The sequence below is a fragment of the Nannospalax galili genome, unplaced genomic scaffold (assembly GCF_000622305.1).
Source record: "Nannospalax galili isolate Female #2095 unplaced genomic scaffold, S.galili_v1.0 scaffold159, whole genome shotgun sequence".
NCBI classification, from domain to species: Eukaryota; Metazoa; Chordata; class Mammalia; order Rodentia; family Spalacidae; genus Nannospalax; species Nannospalax galili.
The window spans coordinates 2,163,656-2,176,999 of NW_008343239.1; the positions used below are offsets into that span (position 1 = coordinate 2,163,656).

A 13,344-nucleotide genomic window follows, 5' to 3' on the forward strand; every position below is an offset into this window, starting at 1 on the left:
TAAAATCCAATATCATTGTCATAAGACTTGCTTTTCTTCAATTCACAGCTAATTAACTCTGGTGCATATTTAACTTTAAAACAAACATATGTTCACATGGTTTAAAAAAATGCTATACCAAAAATGCCCTTCCCTCTTTATCCCTATCTACTGTCTTTGTTCCAGTCCCAATTCTGTCACTGATTTCAGGTGTATTCTTTCAGAGTCTTTTTTAAAAAAATTATTATTATTTATTTATTTTTGAGGCGGGGTCTCCTTCCATCTGGTCTGGAACTCACTATGTAGACCAGGCTGGCCTTGAACTCACAGAGATCCCCCTGCCTCTGCCTCCTGAGTGCTGGGATTACAGACGTGCGCCACCACGCCGGGCACTTCCAGGGAGTCTTTATGGACACACAAACAGATACAAAGCATATGCAGTCTCTTGTTTGGCTTCCTTTGCTAGACAAAATAGCATATCCCCCATTTTAGAGAATGTTGGGCCTCATGGGTTCATGGATGGAGCTAGAGAGTCACAGGTGCTCAGCAAGTGAGCTATATCCCCACATACAAAACAGGACAGTCCACATAGAAACCTCCTTCTTATTTTTTACATCTAACAATGCCATAGGCATCTTTCTGTATAAATATTTCTTATTACAGCTGCATAGTATTCTACTGGATGGACAGACCATAATTTATTTAACTTTTGACAGTCTTCAATTTGTATCTTGTTTTTGCTGTTGCAAATAATACTAAATGGTTGCATTGATCAGATACATTTTTTTCTTTTTCTTTTCCTTTTTTTTTTTTTTTTTTAAACAAGGCCTTACTATGCAGCACTGGTTGGCCTAGAACTCACTATGTAGACCAGGCTGGCCTGGAACACTTCAGGCAGTACCTCATCTAACATGTAGGGTCTTCTTCTGTCCCCTAGGTGACATGAAAATGAAATTCATTTTTATCAGGGATTCGCCTTGGGGCAAAAGGCCTCAGGCCTCTTAAGAACCACAGTCTTTGGTAAGAGGATGCAGCGGGTCTCCAGTCCCTGCTCCCCTCACTCTTCTCTACTTTGTGACTGCCTTGAGGTGAGCAGCTTTGCCCTGCCCTACCCTCCTGCCTCCACACACATCTACACAGTGATGAGGCCTTCGAACTCATGAGTCAAAATATGGAGTTCAGTACTACCTAAAATATCAGGCATCAGCAGTTCCCCAGTTCCAGTCGCCTTCGCTGCTGCCTGTACCGTTGAAGCCGCGGCCGCCTCCCGCCGGCTTGTCCGAGGAGAAGAGAACGTGCACGAACTCGGGGGTCTCCGCCCCAGTCTTTCCCTGGAGCCATGAACCCCAACTGCGCCCGGTGCGGCAAGATCGTATACCCCACCGAGAAGGTGAACTGTCTGGATAAGTTCTGGCATAAAGCATGCTTCCACTGCGAGACCTGCAAGATGACACTGAACATGAAGAACTACAAGGGTTATGAGAAGAAGCCCTACTGCAACGCACACTACCCCAAGCAGTCCTTCACCATGGTGGCCGACACTCGGGAAAACCTTCGCCTCAAGCAACAGAGCGAGCTGCAGAGTCAGGTTCGTTATAAGGAGGAGTTTGAGAAAAACAAGGGCAAAGGCTTCAGTGTGGTGGCAGACACGCCCGAACTGCAGAGAATCAAGAAGACCCAGGACCAGATCAGCAACATCAAATACCATGAGGAGTTTGAGAAGAGCCGCATGGGCCCCAGTGGGGGTGAGGGCGTGGAACCAGAGCGCCGAGATGCCCCAGACAGCAGCAGCTACCGTCGGTCCCCAGAGCAGCAACAGACACAGCCTCATCACATCCCAACCAGCGCCCCTGTGTACCAGCAGCCCCAGCAGCAGCAGGTGACCCCGTCCTACGATGGCTACAAGGAGCCTGCAGCCCCAGTCTCCATACAGCGCAGTGCCCCAGGCGGGAAACGGTACCGTGCCGTGTATGACTACAGTGCTGCTGATGAGGACGAGGTCTCCTTCCAGGATGGGGACACCACTGTCAACGTGCAGCAGATCGACGATGGCTGGATGTATGGGACCGTGGAGCGCACCGGCGACACAGGGATGCTGCCAACTAATTACGTGGAGGCCATCTGAGCTGTGTGCTATCCTACCCTCGTCTTCAGTGCATTCCATGGCATCACATCTGTCCTGGGGCCTGACCCGTCCACCCTTCAGTGTCTCTGTTTTTTAAGATCTGCAACTGCTTCCTTACCCCCATCCCTCCTCCAGCTTCTTTTGCCAACCGAAGCCTTGTTCTACCACTTTCTCGGCTCCTTCCTCTGGCAGGTTTTTCCTTTGACTGACTTCTTGGTTCTCTCTCTGGATGGAACAGGCTGGGCACTCTGGGGAGGCCAGGATTGCTCTGAGGAGGGTGGGATCATAGGGCTGGACTGAAATGGGAAACCCAGTAGTGAGATCCCTTAGCTCCCAGTTTCTCTTGCCTGTCTGAGGCCCTTCAGAACCTCCTGCCCAGCTTTCCCAACACCCACACATGTGAGGACTGGGGTAAGCCCCAGACCCCCATGCAGGGCTCCACACATTCCCCAGGGGTGGATATGGGGGCTCTGTTGTATAGGGACCAATGTGATGAATTTACCTCTTTCTGCTAGTCCACCAAGGGAGCTCCTAACCTGCTGCCTCCTCAAGGTGCCCAAAGGAGAGCAGAGTGCTTTGGGCTGAATTCCTGCCCCTGCCTGCATTCCTTCACTCACATGCCTCCTGCCCACACAGATCTAGGGTGGGCAAAGAGCTCCCCAGGAAGCACAGCTTAGTTCTAGGGACAGAGTAGGAAGGGTGTTCTCCTTGGGGCTCTTTTGCTTCCCTGCCCACCCCGCCACCCCCAGCCTCCAAGGACTTTCTTATCTCTGGCTGGAATCCTGCTTGGAGGAGTAGGGCAAGGATGCCTCTGGAATCTGAGTTAGCTGGATTGTTTCTTCCTGCTCCTCTGGGAAGAGGTCTCTGGGCCTCTGACTTTCCCTCCCCTGCCCAAGGCAAGATGACCTTGGAGTGAGCAAAACCAGCAGCCTCTCTGTGTGAGGGTGAGTGGAAGGGACAGGTAGGCAGGTGTGTGTCTACTGGTGTCTCTGGGCATGTGTGTAATATGTGTGTGTGTGTGTGTGGAGAGAGCGCGAAAGAGAGAGGAGAGAAGAGAGACAGAAAGGCTCTCACAGTCTGCTCCTGGACACACAGAAGGCCCACATCTTTTTGCAAGGGGGGCTGTTTGGTGAGTTGCTCCCTGAGGAGGTGGGGGAAGACTTCTGGGTTAGACCTGCTTTCCATTTGTGTCTGGGGCTACAGAGTAGGGTACCAGAAGGACCTGTCACTCACACTGTGGCTCCTCACGTGGGCTCTCCCTCTCCCTGGAGGAAGAGAGTACCCAGGGCTCTGAAACTGGCAGCACCAACTCCAGGCTGGTGCTAAACTCAGGTTCCTCCTTTTGCTCTTGGGGCCTGGGATAGCCCTCATGCAACTTCATTCATCTCTGGGTTTTCTTGTCACCCTCACTGGATCCAACACCTGCCTTTCCTGAGTCCAGCATCTGGTCCCTTTACACACTTAGACCCTGCAGATGAGGGTCACACCTCAAAGCATTGGCCAGGTCAGCAATGACTGCAGTGGTCACAGGCAACTTGCAAGGGCTTATTAGATGGCTAGAGAGTAGTCTGAGGGAGTGACAGTGTCAGGAGCCTCTGCCTGACCTGTCTTCTTTACTTTTGATCCCAGTCTGGTGAGGGCAGGAGGAGTGTCCTCTTGGGCAGTGTGGGAACAAGGGAGCCCAGGAGGACCTTGTGGAAGCATCTCGGGGGAGGTGAAAGTCTATTCTGTTTCTTCTTGTTCTCAAAGCACAATGTGGTCAGGGGCACACATTGTATAAGGACCAGTGCTTCGGAGGTGGTGAATTGATGGGAAGGAATCGCAGGCCTCCTGGTTCCATTTGGCTGGCCTGCCCTTCCCAACATGTCAAATCAGCCACTCTATTCCTATCCTAAAAATAGGGGGCACTTTCTCATACCCCCAGAGAGAGGAGGGGTTATACTGGTGCTGAGGGCCCCAGGGTTGCTGGAGTCCATGTTTCTTTCTGGAAGTGTCCACCCTAAAAGAGCAGTCAAATCCCAGGAAACAAGGCACCTCCTCTAAAATGTGAACCTAACTTTTGTGGACCAATCCTATAATGCAAAAAGCCCAATGGTGAGAAATGTGAATTCTCCCAACACCACTTTCCCTCTTCCCTCCAGGGAAAACTTTTAATTTCTTAATTTCTGCCTTTTTCCCTTCACATATGCACTTTTGGGCCTTTTTAAATAGCTGGAAACAAGAGAGAAAAGTACCACCCCACAAAGCCGGTACTAAAAAAAAAAACAGAAGTGACCCTGTGAAAATCGCCTCTGTCCAACATTTCATCTGTGTGTGTGAAGCCACCCACTCTTTTTTACAGGGCTGTTGTCTTTCCTTCATCTGTTTGGTCCCCTCCCTCCTGGCCTCATGCTGGGGACCAGCTCTTTCTGGCCTGTTAGGATTCTGAACATTGACTTGAACCACAAGTGAATCTTTCTCCTGGTGACTCAAATAAAAGTATAATTTTTACCTGCAAAAAAAAAAAAAAAATATCAGGCATCAAATGGGGGGGTCTTGGAACACATTCCCAGGGATAGGAGGGTGAGTAGGAAGATGCCTGGTGGCACAGGCCTATAAGTACAGTTACTCAGTAGGCTGAATCAGGAAGATTGCAAGTTCAAGGCCTGCCTGGGCTAGAGAGTGAGTTCAAGGCCAGCCTGGGCAGCTCAGTAACCTGTTTTAAGATTAAAAAGTGAACAGGGGGCTGGAGAGATGGTTCAGTGGTTAAGAGCACTGGCAGCTCTTGCAGAGAACCTGGGTTTGGTTCCCAGCATCCATGTGGTGCCTAACAACCATCTTTAAATCCAGTTCTAAGGGATCTGATGTCCTTTTCTGGGTATTGCATGCACATAGTGAACTCACTACATACATGCAGACAAAACACATGCATATAATATAAAAATAAATAATTTTTTTAAGATAAAAGGTGAACCAAGAGGGCTGGGGTAGTAGAGTAATTGTCTGGCAGCTTGTTACGCACGAGGCCCTGGGTTCAATCCCCTGTACTTCAGGAAAACAGGTACACAAATTGCCCTGCCTATAGACAAACTTTAATTAGAGTTGGTTGCCCGTGCACTGTTCTCAATAGGAAGCTGATAGCTACATCTTTTCCTTGTCGATAGAACACTCAAATTAAGAAACTGGACCTAACGTCGCTTGAGAACTTTATAAGATTTTAATGTCTAAGAATCTGAATTAGCATGTCTCTGTCCAAGGGGTGTGAAAAACTAATCTGACTCTAATGATCAGATAATGTGATCCGGGAGCAGGGACCTGAGCCAGTGGCTGTGCAGGTGAGTTATTAAGGTGTGGGGGCATTAGCAGACTCCATCAGTCAGAGCCTGGTTTTCAACAGTTTACCAGAGTGGCTCTCAGGATGACCCTTGATGTTGTCGAAGGCTGACGACTTTACAGTGGGGCCTGTAGAGCAACTGTCTGCTCGGAGCCCTGAATGCACATTCACATTTAAAATTCTGATTTCAGAGCCTCTCAGAGGGAGATGCTTGTGCACTGAGTGGTGTGACAGGAACCCTGGGAGGGAGGAAGCCCCGGAGCCTTGATTGATGCCACCCCCTCTCCTCATGCCTGTTCCCAACTCCCCAAGGGAGCTGACCTGTGTGTCTGTCTGAGTCTAAGGGGTGGGCCGCTTCTAACAGGGCATCAATAAGGCTTCAGGATAATTAAGTGCCTAATTGACTGTCGCAATTCAGCTAAAGCAATTTATGTGGAGTCTGTCATGTCTGCAGTGCTGTTTCCACTTAACGTGCAAGTGACATGTATTTTTCTCTGTGTATGTGTAGTGCGTAGTGTATGGTGGTGTGTGTGTGTGTGTGTGTATGTATGTGTGTGACTGTGTGTGTGGTGTGTGTAGTGTGGTATATAGTTGTGTGGTGTGTGTGTTGTGTGGTGTGTGTGTGAATGTGTGTATATGGTATGTGTGTAGTGTGGTATATAGTTGTGTGGTGTGTGTGTGTGTGGTGTGTGTGTGTGTGGTGTGTGTGTATGTGGTGTGTGTGACATGGTGTATGGTTTGTAGTATACATGTATATGTATTTGTGGTATATTTGGTGGGGTGTGTATGTATGTGTAGTGTGGTATATGATGTGAAGTGTGGTGTGCTTGTGTGTCTATGTGTGATATGTTGTGCAATGTGTGTGTATAGTATGTGTTATGTGGTATAGTGTGTGTGTGTGTGATATCTGTGTGTGGTGTATATGGTAAAACATATAATGTGGTGTGTTTGTGTATGTGTGTGTATGTGTGTGGTATGTGTGGTGTGTTAATATGTGTGTGTTATGTGTTATGTGTGGTGAGGTATATGGTACAGTGTGTTTGTGTGTGTGTTGTTTGTGTGGTATGTGTGGTGAGGTATGTGGTGTGGTGTGTGTGTTTGTGTGTGTGTGTGTGTGGTGTGTGGTACATGTACATGAGTGCATGCGCTCATGTATGTACCTGTGGAAGCCAGAGGAGGACGGCAGATGACTTTATGTACCTCCACCTTCTTTCCTTGAGACAGGGCCTCTCCCTAACCCTGAAGTGTGCCGTTTCAGCTAGGTTTGCTGACCAGTGAGGGTCAGGACCTCCCTGTCTCTACCCTGCAACACTGGGGTTACAGGCATGTGCAGCCAAGCCCAGCTTTTCAGGCAGGTGTTGGGGATTTGATGTCAGGGCCTCACACTGCAGAGCTAGCCATTGGACCTGCTGAGCCATCTTTCCATCCTGTGCTAATTTTGAAACACACTTTGCATCTGACATTCTTTTGATTCAGGGTTGTGCTGCCTTCTGCGGAGTTGTGACTCTGCTGGGTCGCTGGGGCCACAGTAGATAAAAAAGAAAGAGCAGAAACATAGCGCATACTCTAGGTGAACAACTGGGGTTAGAGGTGCCTTTGGAGAATCTGTGAGAATCCACAGGCTCATTTTAGCATAGCAGCCCAGAGCGAAGCCCTAGAGCATTTGCAGTGTGTACGCCCATCCCTGCTAGCAAATTCTTGGCTGTTGTCGGTTGTTTTAGTCTGTTCAGGCAATTAGAACAAGGCATCATAAGTGACAGATACTTTGTTTTCCAGTTCTGGAGCCTGGGAAGTCCAAGATCAAGGCTCTGACAAGCTCAGCGCCTGGAGTGATACCAAATCTTTAAAAAAAATTTATTTATTATTCTATTTCTATGTGTATGGGTGTATTGCCTGCATGTGTATAAGTGCACCCGTGTCATGCAGTGCCCATGGAGGACAGAAGACGGTGTCAGATCCCCTGAAACTGGAGTTATGGACGGTTGTTAGCTGCCATGTGGGTGCTGGGAATCGAACCTGGGTCCTCTGCAAGAGTAGACACTGCTCTTAAGCACTGAACCATCTCTCTGCCCCCCGCCCAAGTATTAGTTTTAAAAATAGGGACTAATAAGAAAACGCTTCGTCTCCTAGATGGCCCCTTCTAGCAGTGCCCTTGCTCAGCAGAAAAAGCTGAGCAGCTCTCTGCTGTCTGGCTCTTTTATCTTGTGGTGCTGGATCCAACCTAGGGCCTTGGGCACGCTAGGCAAGTGCTCTGTCACTAAGCTATATTCCAAACATGCTCCCACTTTCATAAGGGCCCTAGCTGCAACCCCACAGGTTCTATGTTTGTGTTTTAGTCGCTTTTTGAAGGCCCCAACCTCATAATGCCATCACGCTGGGATCTAGAGTTTTGATATAGGAGGGGTACGCAACAGACCATGGTGAAAAACACTTCTTGGTAGATTTTTAGTGTGGCTTTGCCTACAGATTCTTACCCCTGCTTTTCTGTTTGTTTGTTTCATTGACTGGCATTTTGAGACCGAGTCTCCCTGTAGCCACAGCTGGCCTGGAACCTGTGTAGACCAGGTTGGTCTCTATCTCACAGAGATCCACCTGACTCTACCTCCCAAGTGCTGGGATTAAAGGTCTGTGCCATCACACCTGGCCAAGTTAAACTACTTTAAAAAAATATTCTATTTATTTTTATATAATGTGTATGGGTATATTGCTTGCATGTAGGTAGTAGCACCCGTGGTGTGCAGTGCCCACGGAGGTCAGAAGAGAGTGTCGGATCCCCTGGAGCTGGAGTTACAGGTGGTTGTCAGCCACCATGTGGGTTCTAGGAATCGAACCTAGGTCTTCTGCAAGAGCAGTCAGTGCCTGCAGGGTGGTGGCACATGCCTTTAATCCCAGCACTTGGGAGGCAGAGGCAGGTGGATCTCTGAGTTTGAGGCCAGTCTGGTCTACATAGTGAATTCTAGGCCAGCTGTGGCTACAAGGAGACCCTGTCTCAAAAAGATAAAAAAGAAAAAAGAAAGAAAGAAAGACTTCATGGCATCTCAGTCAGTCTCCATGTTTGGATCCTGGAAAATGATCTTAAACTACAAATCACTTGACACATGAAAGCACTTATTAATGTGAGATTTTATATGAAGGAATGGCACAGGGGAAGGGGGTTAATGTAAGGCTCCTGCAGATTTTTCATCCTGGTTCTTATTTTTCACAAGCACAAATTGAGATGTTTACAGATGAGATGATGGGATGCCAGAGGGCTGTGGGTAAAGCTAAATACTTTAGGAGGCTGATAATTAATGTGGGATTTGTCAGACTATTTTCTCAACTTGTACATACATTTGAACTTTCCTCTATTAAAGCCATACTTGTGATAGGAATGCTATGCTTTGGATATGAAGTTACCCCCAAGGGCTCCTATGTTGAAGGCTTGGTTTCCAATGCAGCAATGTTCACAGTGGGACTTTGGGGCAGTAATTGGATCAGGAGAGCTCTGATTTCATCGATACATGAATTCATGATGGAAAGGACCATTGGCTGGGTGGGTGAGATGGCTCAGCAGTTAAGGGCACTTGTTGCCAAGCCCGATGACCTGAGTCAATCCCTGGGACCCACTTGGATACTGTGAATAACCCCTCAATAACCGTGGGTGAGCAGACATCTCTGCGGAGAGCTGACATTGATTCGTCATGGTATTAGATGTGACTGCTTCTGAAACATTAAATAGCTTACTTAAACTTGAGCCTTGTCTCATCGAATTTGCATAATGTCTCTAGGCTTGTCAGCATGGGGCGTGGACATCAGGAGTCCCCTAACTTGCCTCCTTTCCTTCTCCCTAAGTTCCCGACTACTGCCACGAGTATGTTCGAGGTGACATTTACATTTCCCCCTTATAACTATTTCTCCCCTAATCTGTCTAGAGGCTAATTCAAAAGCTAGGATCCAGCCAGGCATGGTGGTACATGCCAGGAGTCCCAGCACTTGGAGGGCCGAGGAAGGAGGAGTGAGAGTTCAAGGAGACCCTGGGCTACATAACAAAACATTGCCACACACAAAAAGTAGACTAGGAAACAGCATTTATGTTCTTTATAAATAAATCTTTTTAATTGTGCAGATTCTGTCAATTAAAATTTGATTTCTGGAAAAATCTCCCTATTAGGTGTTTATTGTTGTGTGCAGATTGAGCAGTCGGTGGTAAAATTTCCAAATCGTCATATATTTGAAAGCACTTGAATGATATGTGCCCCATGTTAGGCATTCTAGAGTCAAAATTATTTTACCTATGTAATTTTCAAGGTAAATTTCTTTTGGGGGCGCCTTTTTGGAGACAGAGTCTCCCAGTAGCCCCAGCTGGCCTGGAACTCACTATGTAGACCACGCTGGCCTTGAACTCACAGAGATCCGCCTGCCTCTGCCTCCCAAGTGCTGGGATTAAAGGTGTGCACCACCACGCTTGGCTCCAAGGTGAATTTCTTTATCTCTTTCTTACTAGGCTTAGGGACTGACAATTTCAACAGTGCCAAGCATCATCCCAAGCCATCTTAGGTTGGCATGGAACTCACTATGCAGCCCAGGCTGCCGTCAAACTTACTAGTTTCCTGAGTGTCGCGCATACAGCCATGTACCAAGTCCTACTCCCAAGGGCACTTTTATGACTATGAAGTTTCTTAGTCCTTAGTAAGAGTATCATCCGGGAAAATAAAGCATGAAGTTTGTCCAAGCAGGACTTTGACCCCAGAACCTGCCTTATGCCCCTGACATCTACCTTCTTCCTAAGCCCACCACCTCTCTCATTGCCCTCAACAATTGTAGTTACCACAGGAGTCTAGAAAATAAGCTCCCTTACCTGACCCCTTCGGGTCCAGAGGTACAACAGCCTCCCCGTGCCGTTGGACCCTAAATGCTTCACCACCCACACTCTGTATCCACAACCCTGTCCTCACCTGTGGTGCATGGTCTTTCCTCACATCAGCTGTCCCCCCACCCTCTGCACACTCAGCAGACACTGTCAGCCAGGTATCTGCGGTCCTTGGACTAAAGATGGCAAAGGCAATAGTTATGTCACACATGAAGGTGGAAAAGGACGAGGCTCATGAATTCTGTCTTTTTTCTTTTGAGACACAGTCTTATACTTGAGCGCCTCTTGCCTCAGTTTCCCCAAGTACCAGGATTACAGGTGTATACCACAATACCCAGCTCCAGGCCTTTAAGTTTGGTATTGAATATTTCTGTGTTTTATAAAAGCAAACTTGTTACAATCTCATTCCAATGGTCACATTATTCGTTCTGCCATGGTTTTCTATTGCTATTTCATATTGATGCAGTAAACGGTTGATCCAAGCAATAACTGTGTTAGCTTTTTAAAAAGGTGTCATGCGGAGCTGGACAGCAGGCTCAGCAGTTAAGAGTGCTGGCTGCTCTTCAGAGGACCCGTGTTCGGATGCTAGCACCCATGTCAGGTGGTTCACAACTACCTGTCACTCCAGCTCCAGGGGATCTGATACCTTCCTCTGGCCTCTGTGGGCACCTGCACACATGTACACATAAACAAAAATAAATGAAATTTTTTTGGTATTTTTGAAACAAGGTCTCCCTGTAGTCCCAGCTGGCTTAGAACTCACTGTGTAGACCAGGCTGGCCTCGATCTCACAGAGATCCACCACCTGCCTCTGCCTCCCAAGTGCTGGGATTAAAGGCATGGGCTACCACACCCAGCAAATATTAAAACAAATTTTTAAGAAAGGTGCCCTGAGCCTTTAAGTCGTTGTTTTAGACTGGGTTTTGAAAAGCAGTCAAGGTTTCTTCTTGGTTCATACTGGTGCTTTTGGGTTTAGCCTTTCAATTGGGTTTTATTGTCAGCACAGAAGATTGTTTTCCAGTGTCTCTCGGGGCTCACACTGCTTAGAGTATGAAACTTAGAGGCTGTGTAATAAGGTTAGCTTAGAGATCCGGGTTCAGCCTCTCTATTGGGTTTTAATTGTCATCACAGAAGAAAAGATTATTCTCCAGAGTTAAACAACTGGTCTCTGGTAAAGACATCGGCTCTGAAAGAGTTACCATGACAACGTCTGCCTTTAGGGTAGCATCTGAGTTTTATCAAAACAAAGGACTTGGCTTTGTATTCAGTTGGTCACCATGGAAGTGTTCACAGCATTCAGACTGTTCTGGCTGCCTTTGCTCCTGGGGCATTTACTGTTCTTCTGAGATTTGGAGACTCTGTTCAAAGCTGGGTGTCTATCTGCCTCCCCCAGGCATCTGGGACTCATACCAGAAGCCTGGTCACATCTATGAAACAAGTACCCATCTTCCCTAAAGAAAGTGAGCTCTCTGCTGGCTTTGTATAGCCCTTTACCATGTACTTACTGTTCCTTCTTAGAACATAAGCTCTAAGTTTTGGGAGGAAAACTCTGTCCGTCTGCCTTGCCTCTCTCTCTGTTATCCCTTTCTCTGGTGATAACATCTTGCTTTTGGTGGACTTGTTCCTTAGTGAGACCATTAATATTGTCAGGACAACTAGCTATCCCCTTGGGGAGAAATGACACCTGTACTTTCATATCATTCTCAAAAGTCTCTGTGTATTCAAGGCCTAAAATCCGGGGCATGAGTTTATAACCCAAGAGGTCAAAAGAAAAGAAACTTAGAAGCAATAGATGAAAAACTGGAGACCTGAATTTTATTTTTTAAAGACTTGATTTTTAATTATGTGTATCCGTACGTGTCTGTGTACAGGTTTGTACATGTCAGTGCAAGTACCTACAGAGGTCAGAAGAGGGTGTCAGAGACCCCTGGAGCTGGAGTACAGACAGTTGTGAGCCCACTGAGGTGGGTACTCTACAAGAGCAGTACTTACTTTTAACTACTGAGCTTATCTCCCCAGCTTTTAAAAAAGATTTAATTTGGGGGGCTAGAGAGATGGGCCAGCAAACTGCCCTTGCAGAAGACCAGAGTTCAGTTCCAGTATCCATGTCAGGTAACTCAAAACTGCCCCTAACTCCTGTTCTGTAAATCCTGCTCCAGGGGAATTCGATGCCTCTGGCCTCTGAGGGCATCTGCACTCACCTGCACATAACCAGAGACAGACAGACAGACCACACGCACACACGCACACACACACACACACACACACACACACACATAATAAAAATAAAAGATTTTATTTATACTTAGTTTTATAATGGACATACCACACCATCAATACAGTTAAACAAGTAATTAAACTGAAAACATATTTGCGATCTATGGCAAAGTGTTAACACCCAGAATGTGTAAGGGGCTTCTAGAAGTAGATAAGTGTATGTTAAAAGGTGCTTAGATTATAAATCAATCAAAGAAACATTAACTTGCAAAAACATCATTATGATTACAGGATTTGGGGTCACAGCTTGTACCTCAATAATCCAGGTTCAGCTACCTGCTCTCAAGAAGCCAATTAAAGTCACATTAATAGTGAAAAGCAGATCAAGGAGATTTATTCACTATGGCCACCTTGGGCTCCTCCTCAAGTCCATCTTATGAGTTCTGGAGTGAGTTGAGGTTTAAAGTTGTGCATATCTAGGCAGTCCCAGTCAAGGTGTTGTCCTGTCCATCACTGACCCATCACTGTCTCTCCTGTAATGTGGCCTAACAAGTTGTAAATAAATCTTTCCTGGAACTAGTTTCCCTTCTACCTGGCCTTGGCTTTAGGTTTTTGCTTCTCCCAGCATGAGATTCTTGGGGAAATTAAATTAGAATTTCTAATTTCTTTATTTTACATTTATTTATTTTTTTATGTGTACGAGTGTATTGCCTACATGTATGTGAGTGCACCCGTGCCATGCAGTGCCACGGAGGTCAGAAGAGAGCTTCGGATTCCCCTGGAACTGAAGTTAAGGACGGTTCGTAGCCACCATGTGTGTGCTGGGAATCGAACCCCGGTCCTCTGCAAGGGCAGTCAGTG

The 13,344-nt window shown here is 46.9% G+C and overlaps 1 pseudogene across 1 annotated transcript; it reads left to right on the top strand.

The window, feature by feature from the left end:
* Window positions 1-1,192: 1,192 nt before the first annotated feature.
* LOC103739164 lies at window positions 1,193-4,594 on the top strand (annotated as a pseudogene). The gene has a single exon (XR_607486.2). The product of XR_607486.2 is annotated as an LIM and SH3 domain protein 1 pseudogene (transcript).
* Window positions 4,595-13,344: the final 8,750 nt, after the last annotated feature.